Here is a 15858-nt window from a genome sequence, read left to right on the forward strand (position 1 = left end):
CCACCCTCAGAGCCACCCCAGTCTCCCAGCACACACCCACTGCCGTCACATCACCCCACGGTGCCCTGCGTGCCTCACCACTGCCTCCCAGCAGGGGCCAGCAGGAGACAGCCACAGAGCCACCTTAAAGCTCTCTATGTGCGCAGGAAGGGTTCTGTACTCTCTTGCCCCAGGGAGATGGAATGGGACCCCTGACCGAGCCTAGGACCCATACTGGCAGAGGAAAGATGGCTTTGCTGGCTGGAGTGACTATCACCAGAAATGCTTAAGCCTGTGATATACGCCTGGCCACTTTCAGGAATAAGTAAGGAACCATTATGCGACATGAGGTTCTTCCAACTGCTGAGAAGAGTCAGTCAGGCCTAGGATGAGCCCCAGACTTCTGAGCCTAAAGGCAGGTGAGGGGAGGTCGCCTGAGCTGCAGTGGGAAACCCACTGGGGCTCCAGGTAGAGCTCAGATCAAAGCAGATGGAGCACAAGGATCAGCAAAGGTAAACCCACTCTACCACTGGGCCCTTCTCCCTGGGGGCTCGGCCTGGACCTTCCCACCCCTCTCTCCATACCTGGGGGCTCGGCCTGGACTTCCCACCCCTCTCTCCATACCTGGGGGCTCGGCCTGGACCTTCCCACCCCTCTCTCCATACCTGGGGGCTCGGCCTGGACCTTCCCACCCCTCTCTCCATACGTGGGGGCTCGGCCTGGACGTCCCACCCCCTCTCTCCATACCTGGGGGCTCGGCCTGGACTTCCCACCCTCTCTCCATACCTCTCTCCGGAGTGCTGACCAGGGCCAGGGCAGTGGCCAGCTCGCTCTGGGTGATGGGCCGGGGCTCGGCAGCTCCACTGTACCCCAGGGAAGCTGGGCGGGAGCTGGGGGTGCTGCTTGAGGGCATGGACCTGGCACTCTGGACAGGGGAGGTGCCCAGATCAGGGTGGCAGCCCTGAGTGGTTCTCAGAAGAACCCTACCCCTGCTCTAGGAACAGTTCTTGGGGAGACTCCCCAGGCTGCCAGGGTCACAGCAATAGTGTGGCGGACCTGGGCCCCGACAGGGCCTCTGACCACCCCCAGCTGGGTGTGCCAGGTCCTGGGGAGGGCGCCTCCCCAGCACCATCTCCCGCAAATGGCAGGCGGCCCGTCACTTACTGGGTGAAAGTCGTCCTCATCATCAGAGAGCCCTTCAAACAGGAAGCCACCTGGAGGAGGCAGGACAGATTTCAGGAGGAGGAACAGGAAGGCACAGGCGCTGCTCCAGCGTCTCGGCGCTAGTTACTCCAAATTCATGTTCTCATCTCTCCCCTGGAAAATTACAGGACAGATGCTCTCCTTGACTCAAACCCAGAGTTCCCAAGGAACACCCTCTGCCAGCACTATACATAGCTGCGAGTAAAGCAAAGCCCTGGGCCACTGCCCATTCTCCAGGGGCTTGCATCCCGCAGTCCAGGGGCTCGCGTCCCGCAGTCCAGGGGCTCACCTGGCATGTCCTGGTAGGCGCTGGAGGGCTTGTCCTGGGAAGAGGAATTGCAGCCCCCACCCCACTCCCCCGCCATGCTCTGACTAGGGCTGCCAGCAGTCTTGGAGCTTTACAGATCTTTCTGGCGTGGCAGCACGCACACTCACTCACCCAACCCACACGCTCCCTGTAGGGACAGCCGTGGACCCACAGAGCCATGTGCATGCACTTCCTGCAGTGCCACACTCCTCAGGCATCCAGGCAGCATCTTATCCTGCTCCCCGCTTCCTGTGCTGGCTCCCTAAGGTTCCAGACAGTAGAGCTGTGAGGTCTGCTCCTTGGGAGGTCTTCAGAGGTGCTGGCCTTCCAGAGCAGCAGCAGCATGCCAGGATGCAGGAGAGCAAGGCTTCGAGTGATGGGCATCAGAGTGGAGGTTGTGCTACCCACGGCCAGGGAGGGAATTTGGCCAGCAGACAGACTGAGCAGGACCTCAGGCAGATCCCAGCACGAGGAGGCAGAATCAAATGCCTGACCCCACCTGGCCCCTCACAGCCTTCTGGCTGGCCTCCAGCCTACAGAGTAAGCGGTGCCAGCAGCCAAGCGAGACTTGCCACTTGCTACCTGGAATTCCACAGTAAAATGCTGGTGGGAGGGGACAAGACAAACAATGCTCTTCTGCTAGTGGCCTCACGTCCCTTCACTTCTCAAGGCCTCAGGTCCGGTCCCCCCAACCCATGAAGTGATCAATGTAGATAGAAGTCAGTGAGGATCTCTGGAAGGGCACAGACAAGTCTAACAGCAGACCACCTTGCTAATGGCCAGCTAAGTATTTGGACATGAGGGCTGTGTTTCTCAGAGGATGGGCTGGCCTGAGTGGACATGGTTCCCTGGAGCCTATAGGCAGGAGCAAGGTGATCTCCCCTCAGAGAGGAGTGGTGGGGAGGGTGAAGGTAGGCAGCGGGTGGATGATCTGTGGGAAGCACTCAAAGCCCCACCATTGCTTTGCTCTGACAACACTAGGAATTTTCAACTTGGGCTGTTTCTCCCCCTTTTTCATTTTTCCTCCCATCCCCAGGCAGCAGTCTTCTGGGCTGCCCTGCCACACACAAACACCCTCCTCCCCAGATGGTCTATGCGCAGAGAATTTAAGCTCATTTCGATGTGAGTGGGAGGGGATATAATTAAGAAGACTCTTTTTATTATCATGTTGAGGTAGTTTCCTTTTATTGCTTTTTGCTAAACATTTTTATCTTGAAAGGGTGTCAAATTTTGTCAATGTTTTTTCTACATTGAGATGTGCATGTGGTTTTTTCCCCTTCATTTTGTTGATGTGGTATATTACATTGATCACTTTTTGTGTGTTGAACCATCTTTGCAATCCAGGAATAAATCTCACTTGGTCATGGTGTGTCATGGTGCATCTTTTGATATGCTACTGAATTCTGTCTATTAGTATTTTGTGATTTTTGCATCAAGGTTTATAAGGGATATTCAGTTCAGTTCAGCCGCTCAGTCGTATCTGACTCTTGGCAACCCCATGAACCTCAGCACGCCAGGTCTCCCTGTCCATCACCAACTCCCGGAGTTTACCCAAACTCATGTCCACTGAGTTGGTGGTGCCATCCAGCCATCTCATCCTCTGTTGTCCCCTTCTCCTCCTGCCCCCAATCCCTCCCAGCATCAGGGTCTTTTCCAATGAGTCAGCTCTTCACATCAGGTGGCCAAAATATTGGAGTTTCAGCTTCAATATCAGTCCTTCCAATGAACACCCAGGACTGATCTCCCTTAGGATGGACTGGTTGGATCTCCTTGCAGTGCAAGGGACTCTCAAGAGTCTTCTCCAACACCACAGTTCAAAACCATCAATTCTTTGGTGCTCAGCTTTCTTTAGAGTCCTACTCTCCCATCCATACATGACCACTGGAAAAACCATAGCCTTGACTACATGGACCTGTATTGGACTGTAGTTTTCTTGTAGTGTCTTTGTCTGGCTTTGATGTCAGGGTAATGTCCTTGTAAAATGAGTTAGAAAGTGCTCCCTCTTCTTTGCTGCTGCTGCATAACTTCAGTTGTGTCCGACTCTGTGTGACCCCAAAGACGGCCTCCTACCAGGCTCCTCTGTCCTTGGGATTCTCCAGGCAAGAACACTGGAGTGGGTTGTCATTTCCTTCTCCAATGCATGAAAGTGAAAAGTGAAACTGAAGTCGCTCAGTCGTGTCTGACTCTTAGCGACCTCATGGACTGCAGCCTACCAGGCTCCTCCGTCCGTGGGATTTTCCAGGCAAGAGTACTGGAGTGGGTTGCCATTGCCTTCTCTGCCCTCTTCTTTAGGCTTTTGGAAAAGTTTGAGAAGAATTAGTATTATTTATTTAAATGTTCAGTAGAATTTACCAGTGAAGTCATCAAGTCCAGGACTTTTTTTTGTTGGTAGTTTTTTTTTTCTTAATTTTATTTTATCTTTAAACTTTATAATATTGTATTAGTTTTGCCAAATATCGAAATGAATCCACCACAGGTATACCTGTGTTCCCCATCCTGAACCCTCCTCCCTCCTCCCTCCCCATACCCTCCCTCTGGGTCATCCCAGTGCACCAGCCCCAAGCATCCAGTATCATGTTGGTAGTTTTTTGTTTTCATTGTCTTTTTTTTCCAAAAGCTTCTCAGCACCATGTGGTTAATAAATTTTTGATTACTGATTCAATCTCCTTACTAGTTATAGATCTATTCAGATACTCTGTTCATGGTTTAGTCTTTGTAGGTTTTGTGTTTTTAGCAGTTTGTGCATTTTTATTTAGCTTATCCAATTTGCTAGCATAGAACTGTTATAGCACTCTCCTATGCTAAGTCATTTTGGTCGTGTCCAACTCTGTGCGACCCCATAGACGGCAGCCCACCAGGCTGCCCTATCCCTGGAATTCTCCAAGCAAGAACACTGGAGTGGGTTGCCATTTCCTTATCCAATGCATGAAAGTGAAAAGTGAAAGTGAAGTTGCTCAGTCGTGTCCGACTCTTAGCGACCCCATGGACTGCAGCCCACCAGGCTCCTCCGTCCATGGGATTTTCCAGGCAAGAGTGCTGGAGTGGGGTGCCATCGCCTTCTCCAAGCACTCTCCTATAGTCCTTTTTATTTCCATAGAATCGGGTACTGTTCCCATTTTCATTTCTGATTTTAGTAATTTGGATCTTCTCTCTTTTCTTCTTAGTCTAGTTAAAGGTCTGTCAATTTTGTTGATCTTTCCAAAGAACCAACTTTTGGTTTCATTGATTTTTTTCTATTGTTTTTCTCTTCTTGATTTCACTTATCTCTGCTCTAATGTTTACCATTTCCTTCCTCCTACTAGCTTTGGCTTTAGTTTTTTCGTTTAGTTTTAGTTCCTTAAGTTGTAAAGTAGGTTGTTGATTTGAGACCTCTTTTTGTTTTCTTTTTTTCAGTTCTATTGAGGTATAATTGACATATAGCACAGCAGATTTACTCTCTTAACAACTTTCACATATAACATACAGCAGTGTTGACCATATTTATCATGCTGTACATCACATCCCTAATATTTATTTGTCTTATAACTGGAAATTTGTACCTTTTGACTCCCTTTATCTAATTCTCCCTCTCACTTCCCCCACCTCTGGTAATCATAAATATGATCTCTTTTTCTATGAACTTGTTTGTTTTTGAAGTATAAACAACCTTCAACACTATGTTAGTTCCTGTTACACAACACAGTGATTTGATATTTCTATACATCTCAAAATGTTCATCACAGTAAGTCTAGTTACAATAGGTCACTATACAAAGATATTATATAGTTACTGACTATATTCCCCACACTGCACATTTCAAGACTTATTTATTTTGGAACTGGAAGTTTGTACCTCTTAATCTCCTTCATCTATTTCTTTTCTCCTCCTACCTCTCTCCCCTGTGGAAACCACCTGTTTAATCTCTGTATCTGTTTTGTTTTGTTCTATCTGTATCTCATTTGTTTTGTTGTTTAGGTTCTACATATATGAGAAATCATACAGTATTATCTTTCTCTGACTTATTGTGCTAAGCATAATACCCTCTAGGTCTAGTCATGTTGTCACGAGTGGCAAGATTCCGTTCTTTTCTTATGGCTGAATAATATTCCATTCTGTGTGTGTGTGTGTGATTGTACACAACACATCTTTTTTATCCATTCACCTATTGATGGGAATTTATCTTGTATCCATATCTTGGCCATTGTAAATCATGCTGCAATGAACTTACGGGTGTATATATCTATTCTAATTAGAGCTTTAGTTTTCTTCAGATAAATACCCAGGAATAGAATTGCTGGATCATTGGTAGTTCTATTTTTCATTTTTTTTGAAGAATTTCTATACTGTTTTCCTAAGTGGCTGTACCAATTTACATTCCCAACAGTGTGCAAGGTTCCCTTTTCTCTCCATCCTCATTGACAATTGTTGTAATTTTGGACAGTAATAGCCATTCTGACAGGCACAAGGTAATAGCTCATTGAAGTTTTGATTTACGTTTTCCTGATTAGTTATGTTGAGCATCTATTGTTGCCTGTTTGCCTTCTGTATGTTCTTATTTTTTAATGTAAGTATTTATAGTTATAAATTCCCATCAGCACCACTTTCACTGTGTCCCAGTGTTGCTTGGGTGTTGCTTTCATTTTCAATCATCTCTACATATTTTCTAATTTCCTCTCTGACTTCTTCTTTGATCCACTGGTTATTTAAAAGTGTATTGTTTAGTATCCACAGTTTTGTATACTTTCCAGTTTTCTTTATGTTAGTGATTTCTAGTTTTATCTTGTGGTGAGAGAAGATGCTTTGTATGATGTGTCTCATAATCTACTGAGACTTAACTTGTGGCCTAATATACAGATTTTGGGCTCCAAAGTCACTGCAGATGGTGACTGCAGCCATGAAATTAAAAGACGCCTGCTCCTTGGAAGAAAAGTTATGACCAACCTAGACAGCATATTAAAAAGCAGAGACATTAATTTGCCAACAAAGGTCCGTCTAGTCAAAGCTATGGTTTTTCCAGTGGTCATGTATGGATGGGAGAGTAGGACTCTAAAGAAAACTGAGCACCAAAGAATTGATGCTTTTGAACTGTGGTGTTGGAGAAGACTCTTGAGAGTCCCTTGCACTGCAAGGAGATCCAACCAGTCCATCCTAAGGGAGATCAGTCCTGGGTATTCATTGGAAGGACTGATATTGAAGCTGAAACTCTGGCCACCTGATGCAAAGAACTGACTCATTTGAAAGACCCTGATGCTGGGAAAGATTGAGGGCAGGAGGAGAAGGGGACGACAGAGGATGAGCTGGTTGGATGGCATCACTGACTCGATGGACATGGGTTTGGGTGGTCTCCGGGAGTTGGTGATGGACAGGGAGGCCTGGTGTGCTGCAGTTCCTGGGGTTGCAAAGAGTCCGACACGACTGAGCAACGAATTGAACTGAACTGATCTGATATATTTGAAACTACAAATTAAAAGAGCATAACACACGTACTTCCCAGGTGGTTCAGTGGTTAAGAATCACCTGCCAGTGCAGGAGACACAGGTTCGATCCCTGGTCCAGGAATATTCCACTTGCTGTGGGGCAACTAAGCCCATGTGCCACAACTACTGAAGCCTGCATGCCCTGCAACCTGTGCTCTGCAGCAAGAGAAGCCACTGCAATAAGAAGCCCGCATAACACAGCGGAAGAGTAGCCCCCACTTGATGCAACTAGAGAAAGCCTCTGTGCAGCAATGAAGACTCAGTGCAGCCAAAAATAAATAAATTGATTAATTAAAGAAAAAGGAGCATACCACATGTTTAAGACTATTGTCCTTAAAACAAGCAACACCAAGATGTAGTCTGGTAAATTTACTGGTTAAAAAAAGAGAGAAAAATAGGTAACTAGGCAAAAAAAAAAAAAAGATGGCTGGGTATAAGCAGTCCTCCTGCATCACAGGCCCCCAGCCAGGCCATCCCTGGGGCTCGGATCCTGTGGGAACCAATCAGACCTGACCCCTCTGGTGACCCCACCCTCCCACCACAATCAGATGAGATCAGATCAGTCTCTCAGTTGTGTCCGACTCTTTGCGACCCCATGAATCGCAGCATGCCAGGCCTCCCTGTCCATCACCAACTCCCGGAGTTCACTCAGACTTACATCCATTGAGCCAGTGATGCCATCCAGCCATCTCATCCTCTGTTGTCCCCTTCTCCTCCTGCCCCCAATCCCTTCCAGCATCAGAGTCTTTTCCAATGAGTCAACTCTTCACATGAGGTGGCCAAAGTACTGGAGTTTCAGCTTTAGCATCATTCCTTCCAAAGAAATCCCAGGGCTGATCTCCTTCAGAATGCACTGGTTGGATCTCCTTGCAGTCCAAGGGACTCTCAAGAGTCTTCTCCAACACCACAGTTCAAAAGCATCAATTCTTCAGCACTCAGCCTTCTTCACAGTCCAACTCTCACATCCATACATGACCACAGGAAAAACCATAGCCTTGACTAGACGAACCTTTGTTGGCGAAGTAATGTCTCTGCTTTTCAATATGCTATCTAGGTTGGTCATAACTTTCCTTCCAAGGAGTAAGCGCCTTTTAATTTCATGGCTGCAGTCACCATCTGCAGTGATTTTGGAGCCCAGAAAAATAAAGTCTGACACTGTTTCCACTGTTTCCCCATCTATTTCCCATGAAGTGATGGGACCTGATGCCATGATCTTCGTCTTCTGAATGTTGAGCTTTAAGCCAACTTTTTCAGTCTCCACTTTCACTTTCATCAAGAGGCTTTTGAGTTCCTCTTCATTTTCTGCCATAAGGGTGATGTCATCTGCATATCTGAGGTTATTGATATTTCTCCCGGCAATCTTGATTCCAGCTTGTACATCTTCCAGCCCAGCGTTTCTCATGATGTACTCTGCATAGAAGTTAAATAAACAGGGTGACAATATACAGACTTGACGTACTCCTTTTCCTATTTGGAACCAGTCTGTTGTTCCATGTCCAGTTCTAATTGTTGCTTCCTGACCTGCATACAAATTTCTCAAGAGGCAGATCAGGTTGTCTGGTATTCCCATCTCTTTCAGAATTTTCCATAGTTTCTTGTGATCCACACAGTCAAAGGCTTTGGCATAGTCAATAAAGCAGAAATAGATGTTTTTCTGGAACTCTCTTGCTTTTTCCATTATACAGCAGATATTGGCAATTTGATCTCTGGTTCCTCTTTCTTTTCTAAAACCAGCTTGAACATCTGGAAGTTCACGGTTCACATATTGCTGAAGCCTGGCTTGGAGAATTTTGAGCATTACTTTACTAGCGTGATAAGAGTGCAATTGTGCAGTAGTTTGAGCATTCTTTGGCATTTTCTTTCTTTGAGATTGGAATGAAAACTGACCTTTTCCAGTGCTGTAGCCACTGCTGAGTTTTCCAAATTTGCTGGCATATTGAGTGCAGCACTTTCACAGCATCATCTTTCAGGATTTGGAATAGCTCAACTGGAATTCTATCACCTCCACTAGCTTTGTTCGTAGTGATGCTTTCTAAGGCTCACTTGACTTCACATTCCAGGATGTCTGGCTCTAGGTCAGTGATCACACCATTGTGATTATCTGGGTCGTGAAGATCTTTTTTGTACAGTTCTTCTGTGTATTCTTGCCACCTCTTCTTAATATCTTCTGCTTCTGTTAGGTCCATATCATTTCTGTCCTTTATTGAGCCCATCTTTGCATGAAATGTTCCTTTGGTATCTCTGATTTTCTTGAAGAGATCTCTAGTCTTTCCCATCCTGTTGTTTTCCTCTATTTCTTTGCATTGATCGCTGAAGAAGGCTTTCTTATCTCTTCTTGCTATTCTTTGGAACTCTGCATTCAGATGTTTATATCTTTCCTTTTCTCCTTTGCTTTTCACTTCTCTTCTTTTCACAGCTATTTGTAAGGCCTCCCCAGACAGCCATTTTGCTTTTTTGCATTTCTTTTCCATGGGGATGGTCTTGATCCTTGTCTCCTGTACAATGTCATGAACCTCAGTCCATAGTTCATCAGGCACTCAATCTATCAGATCTAGGCCCTTAAATCTATTTCTCACTTCCACTGTATAATCATAAGGGATTTGATTTAGGTCATACCTGAATGCTCTAGTGGTTTCCCCTACTTTCTTCAATTTAAGTCTGAATTTGGCAATAAGGAGTTCATGGTCTGAGCCACAGTCAGCTCCTGGTCTTGTTTTTGCTGACTCTATAGAGCTTCTCCATCTTTGGCTGCAAAGAATATAATCAATCTGATTTCGGTGTTGACCATCTGGTGATGTCCATGTGTAGAGTCTTCTCTTGTATTGTTGGAAGAGGGTGTTTGTTATGACAGTGCATTTTGTTGGCAAGACTCTATTAGTCTTTGCCCTGCTTCATTGCTTATTCCAAGGCCAAATTTGCCTGTTACTCCAGGTGTTTCTTGACTTCCTACTTTTGCATTCCAGTCCCCTATAATGAAAAGGACATCTTTTTTGGGTGTTAGTTCTAAAAGGTCTTGTAGGTCTTCATAGAACCGTTCAACTTCAGCTTCTTCAGCGTTACTGGTTAGGGCATAGACTTGGATTACTGTGATATTGAATGGTTTGCCTTGGAAATGAACAGAGATCATTCTGTCATTTTCGAGAGCACAATACCAGCTGCCAACTGTCTGCGACAAGTGTGACTTTCTGTGGAGGGGGTTTTCCTAAAGCAGGGCTGCCTGCTGGAGCATCATTCTTCCTCATCAGCGCTGGGTGCTGTCACCCTCTGGTCCTCACCGTCCCCACATCCTCACTGCCCGTGAAAGAGGGCTGCTCAGGGGAGGGGGAGTGGTCGCTAGAATGGGGGGCAGTGGCATTATCTGTGAAGGGAGCAACAAGGGAAGGGCCCACAGTCGGTCTGGACAAGGACAGCCTTCCAAGCTGACCCACTGACCCAACAGGCCTTGAATGCTAACCTCAAGGAGCCCTTTGAGAGAAGGCATGGGGCGGGCTCCGAGAATGGCAGGAATGCGGTATCCAGTAGGGAGTGCCTGCAGCAGGCAGCCAGGGAGGCCCGGGCACGGGACAGGAGCCAGTCCACCCTCTGACTGGAGGCCCAACCACAGCTGTCAGGAGCCTCCTCCCATAGTCAGGCCCCACCCTGGATCACCAGACCCACCTCACACCCTCGCCAGAGGAAGAAGAGGGAAGGCCCACCCAGGGCCCAGGAATTAGCCCTCAGGCTCACCATCCTGTGGAAGCCCACAGGTCAAGGAGAAGGGAAGGGAACAGTGGCTGAGCTGAGGGGTTTGGGGGCCAGAGAGACAGTGCCACTGGCCCACACAGAACAAGGGGGACAGAGCAGGGCCAGGCAGCCGCTCAGGTTTCTGGAGCTCATCACCCTGCTCCAGCCCAGGACCACAGCCTGGACTTTGTGAGAGCATCCTGATCTTCAAAAGCCGTCCATTCCCTTCTCTCGGCCTCCCTGTGTCATCTCCTGCTCTCTACCCAACATTCCCTTGCTGGCCAAGGGAAAAGTCACTGACCTGGTAACTAGAGGGATCGTCCACCCACCATCCTTCCAGATAGGACTCTGACCTCCAGGGGCTTTTAGCAATCAAAGCCTTAAACTCGAAGGAATGACTGTGGAACTTTGTGTGTCAGATCAGTGGACGGAAACATTTTCAGTGGAGGAGGTGAGGGGCAAAGGAGCAAACATTTCATTGTTGCCTCTCGCAGAATGGCAGGGAGGAGGGCCCGGGAAGCCACTCCTTGTATCCAGAAGCCCAGTTTTTGTGTGGCATGGCCCTGAGCTTTGGGATGTGATTGCTGTTGGGGTGCTGATGACACTCAGCAGGGCAGGTCAGGGCTCCAGACAGCTGCCTGATGGGGGAGAGCTGGTGAGCTGGGGCAGGTACCAGTACCCTGGTACCTGAATACCCTGGGGTGGTACTCAGCTCTTAGAGGCCTTGGAGGTGAGCCTCTCTTTATCAGCCACGGGAACAGTGAGCTGTGTGCTGGGCCACTGGGGAGGGTCCTTTGGCCCACCAAGGTCAGCTGTGGGGGGGAGGGGAGCATACCTCACGTGCGGAGGGAAGTAGCAGATATAGAATGAAAGGGCATATGCAAATATAAATGTAAACTTTTCTCAGTAATTATATCAGTGATTGTAGTATTCATATTCTTATGCTGGAGACTGTTGTGTATGCAATGTGGGATAGAGTGAGTAATTATGGAATACTCCTTATGTTCTTGAGAACTAGGATTCTCAGTGTGGAAAAGAAAAGAAACATGTAATATAAAAAGGTTACATAAACCCTTGTAGTCTTGAATTTGAAGTAGCAGTATAAATTATCTCTATTTCTATCTTTTAAGTATAGCTCTAGATATAAATAGAGATATAGACATAGATCTAGCTCTCTCCACTAAAGCAGCTTAGAAATAATGACCAATCCAGTAGAAATGAGTATCCCTAGTGGAAAAGGCAATAGCAACCCACTCCAGTACTCTTGCCTGGAAAATCCCATGGATGGAGGAGCACGGTAGGCTGCAGTCCATGGGGTCACGAAGAGTCAGACACGACTGAGCGACTTCACTTTTACTTTTCACTTTCATGCACTGGAGAAAGAAATGGCAACCCACTCCAGTGTTCTTGCCTGGAGAATCCGAGGGCCGGGGAAGCCTGGTGGGCTGCCGTCTATGGGGTCACACAGAGTCAGACACAACTGAAGCGACTTAGCAGCAGTGCCAGGTTGTGGTCTTGAGATTCAATTTACCACTAAACACAATCTGAACTTTCTGAAGAAATGCCTCATTGTTGTTTGGTGCAGGAATGTAAAGAAGAGGCAAATGTAAACTCTTGCCATGCCACAGGGTAAGGCAATGATAAGAACCTTTTAGGTTAAACGTTAAAATGACTCAGGCATAAGCTGAAGAGACTCCACTGTGATGATGGTGCTGATCTTGGGTGGCCTTGGCCTGTAACTGTTTGAAGCGGAGCTTGGGTCCCCAGTTGGAGATTGAGGACAGGTTGCAGCAGTCAGACCACCACATCCTAATCACTAGACCAGTGGTCAGTGACAAGGGCCTTGGCCTTTCAGCTTTGCAGAAAAGAATTGCCACAAAGACAGAACGCAGTGAAACAAATAAAGTATTTATTAGGAGGAAAAAAAGAGTACAGTACATGTAGGTAGACACACAGACTCAGAGAGAGAGAGAAAGAGAGAGAGAGGGAGGCTGACTCGTGTCAGCGTGGCAGTTTGAATTACTTTTATGAGGCATTGCTTCCTCCCATGTGTACGCACGCATCTCTCCAAGATGGATTCTACTGCAAAGGCCTGTGGATAGAGCATCTCTTGACATTACTCCCCTTTGACCTCCAAGGAGCCTTTCTGTGCATGTGTGGTCACGGAGGTCTTCTGACTTCAAGAATGAGAAATATTTGATCTGGGCAGGGCCCAGCCTCCTCCCTTAATGGTCTTGCTATGCTCATTTGAAAAGACCCTGATGCTGGGAAAGATTGAAGGCGGGAGGAGAAGGGGATGACAGAGGATGAGATGGTTGGATGGTATCACTGACTCAATGGACGTGAGTGAGTCAACTCTGGGAGTTGGTGATGGAAAGGGAGGCCTGGCATGCTGCAGTCCATGGGGTTGCAGGGTTGGACAGGACTGAGTGACTGAACTGAACTGAACTGATGCTCATCTTGGAGTTTCAGTCCAAAGGGAATAAAACTCCAATAGCTTTACCCTGGCCCACGGGGAGAGGTGGGTGGTCCATCTACTTCCTGCCTCAGTACAACAGATTTCAACATGAGCAAATGCAGGTAAATATATTGTAGAAAATGGGAGCCATTTTGGAGAAGGTAAAATTATAGAGGGGAAGACTAGGAAAGAATATGTAGTGTGAGTTGGAATTTTAAGTATTGGTATTAGAACATAATCACCATTGTTCAGTTGCTTTAGTTCAGTTCAGTTGCTCAGTTGTGTCCGACCCTTTGTGACCCCATGGACAGCAGTGCACCAGGCCTCTCTGTCCATCGCCAACTTCCAGAGTTTACTCAAAACTCATGTCCATTGAGTTGGTGATGCCATCTAATCCTGTCGTCCCCTTTTCCTCCTGCCTTCAATCTTTCCCAGCATCAGGGTCTTTCCCAGTGAGTCAGTTCTTCGCATCAGGTGGCCAAAGTATTGGAATTTCAGCTTCAGCATCAGTCCTTCCAATGAATATTCAGGACTGATTTCCTTTAGGATGGACTGGTTGGATCTCCTTGCAGTCCAAGGGACTCTCAACAGTCTTCTCCAACACCACAGTTCAAAAGCATCAATTCTTTGGCACTCAGCTTTCTTTATAGTCCTACTCTCACATCCATACATAACTACTGGAAAAAACATAGCTTTGACTATATGGACCTTTGTTGACAAAGTAATATCTTTGCTTTTTAATATGCTGTCTAGGTTGGTCATAACTTTTCTTCCAAGGAGCAAGCATCTTTTAATTTCATGGCTGCAGTCATCATCAGCAGTGATTTTGGAGCCCCCCAAAATAAAGTCAGTCACTATTTCCATTGTTTCCCCACTTGTTTGCTATGAAGTGATGGGACCAGATGCCATGATCTTTGTTTTCTGAATGTTGAGTTTTAAGCCAACTTTTTCACTCTCCTCTTTCACTTTCATCAAGAGGCTCTTTAGCTCTTCTTTGCTTTCTGCCATAAGGGTGGTGTTATCTGCATATCTGAGGTTATTGATATTTCTCCTGGCAATCTTGATTCTAGCCTGTGCTTCATCCAGGTCAGGGTTTCTCATGATGTACTCTGCATATAAGTTAAATAAGCAGGGTGACAACATACAGCCTTGACATACTCCGTTCCTCATTTGGAACCAGTCTGTTGTTCCGTGTCCAGTTCTAATTGTTGCTTCCTGACCTGAATACAGATTTCTCAGGAGGCAGGTCAGCTTCAGTCACTAAGTTGTGTCTAACTCTTCGCAACCCCATGGATTGTAGCACGCCAGGTTCCTCTGTCCTCCACTATCTCCCGGAGTTTGTTCAAACTCATGTCTATTGAGTTGGTGATGATATCTAACCATCTCATCCTCTGCAGCCCCCTTCTCCTTTTGCCTTTTTTTTTTTTTTTTTCTCCTTTTGCCTTTAATCTCTCTCAGCATCAGGGTCTTTTCCAATGTGTTGGCTCTTTGCATCAGGTGGCCAAAGTATTAGAGCTTCAACTTCAGCATCAGTCTTTCAAATGAATATTCAGGGTTGATTTCTTTTAGGATTGATTGGTTTGATTGCCTTGCTGTCCAAGACACTCTCAAGAGTCTTCTCCAGCAGGACAGTTTGAAAACATCAGTTCTTTGGTGCTCAGCCTTTTTTATGGTCCAACTCTCACATCGGTATTTAACTACTGGAAAAACCATAGCTTTGACTAGCTGGACCTTTATCGGCAAAGTGATGTCTCTGCTTTTTAAATTTGCTATCTAGGTTTGTTATAGCCTTCCATCCAAGAAGCAAGGGTCTTCTAATTTCATGGCTACAGTCACAGCATTCAGAGAGGGTAATGGGGCATTGTATCTACAACTTGATTTCCAATGACTTAGGGGTTGAGGTGGGAGAATAATACATAGGGTGAGAAAGAATGATAAGGTAAAAATGTCAACAATTTGGGGCTTTGGGTGGTTAAGAGGGAATTATTTTGTACTGTTTTTGCAACTTTATTGTAAACTTGAAATTACTGTAAAATAAAAGTAAAAATTTCACATTTGCAAAGACAATCTAAGCACATGGGGAAATATTCAAGTTACATGAATTATTACATTACAGTTTACTAACATGTGCAGTATACCCTAAATTTTGTTGAATACAAATTTAATTCAATAAAACTGTATAGTTTTAGAAGCATTAAAAAAGTTGTTATATGTTAGTGATAGAGCCATGGTAAAGCAAATTAAATTTGGAGGACTTAAGCTACTAGATGCCAGGCCCTACTGTAAAGCTACACAAGTGGCACAAAAATACATTAGTGGGACAGGATAGAGTCAGAAATTGGCCAATACATAACAGTCACCTTATTTATGACCGAGCTGGCCGGGAAATTCAGTGGGGACACGATTGAAAAAAAACATAGTGATCAACTGATACCCATAAGGAAAATAAGAACTTTGATTCCTATCTCACTTTATACATAAAAGGTAATATGAAATTAATCACAGAACTAAATGTGAAAGATAAAACTTACAGAAGAAAACATAGGAAAATATCTTCATAATTAGGGTGGAAAGTTTTTAAATAGGACACTAAAGGCTCTATCCATCAAAATAAACTTCTATAAATTAGACTTGTAAGAAATTCTTTAAAAGTACCATTAAGAAGGACTTCCCTGGTGGTTCAGTGGTTAAGACTCCACGCTTTCACTGCAGCAGGCACAGGTTTGATCCCT

This window comes from Bos indicus, chromosome 21 (genome assembly GCF_029378745.1).
Source record: "Bos indicus isolate NIAB-ARS_2022 breed Sahiwal x Tharparkar chromosome 21, NIAB-ARS_B.indTharparkar_mat_pri_1.0, whole genome shotgun sequence".
Classification (NCBI taxonomy): domain Eukaryota; kingdom Metazoa; phylum Chordata; class Mammalia; order Artiodactyla; family Bovidae; genus Bos; species Bos indicus.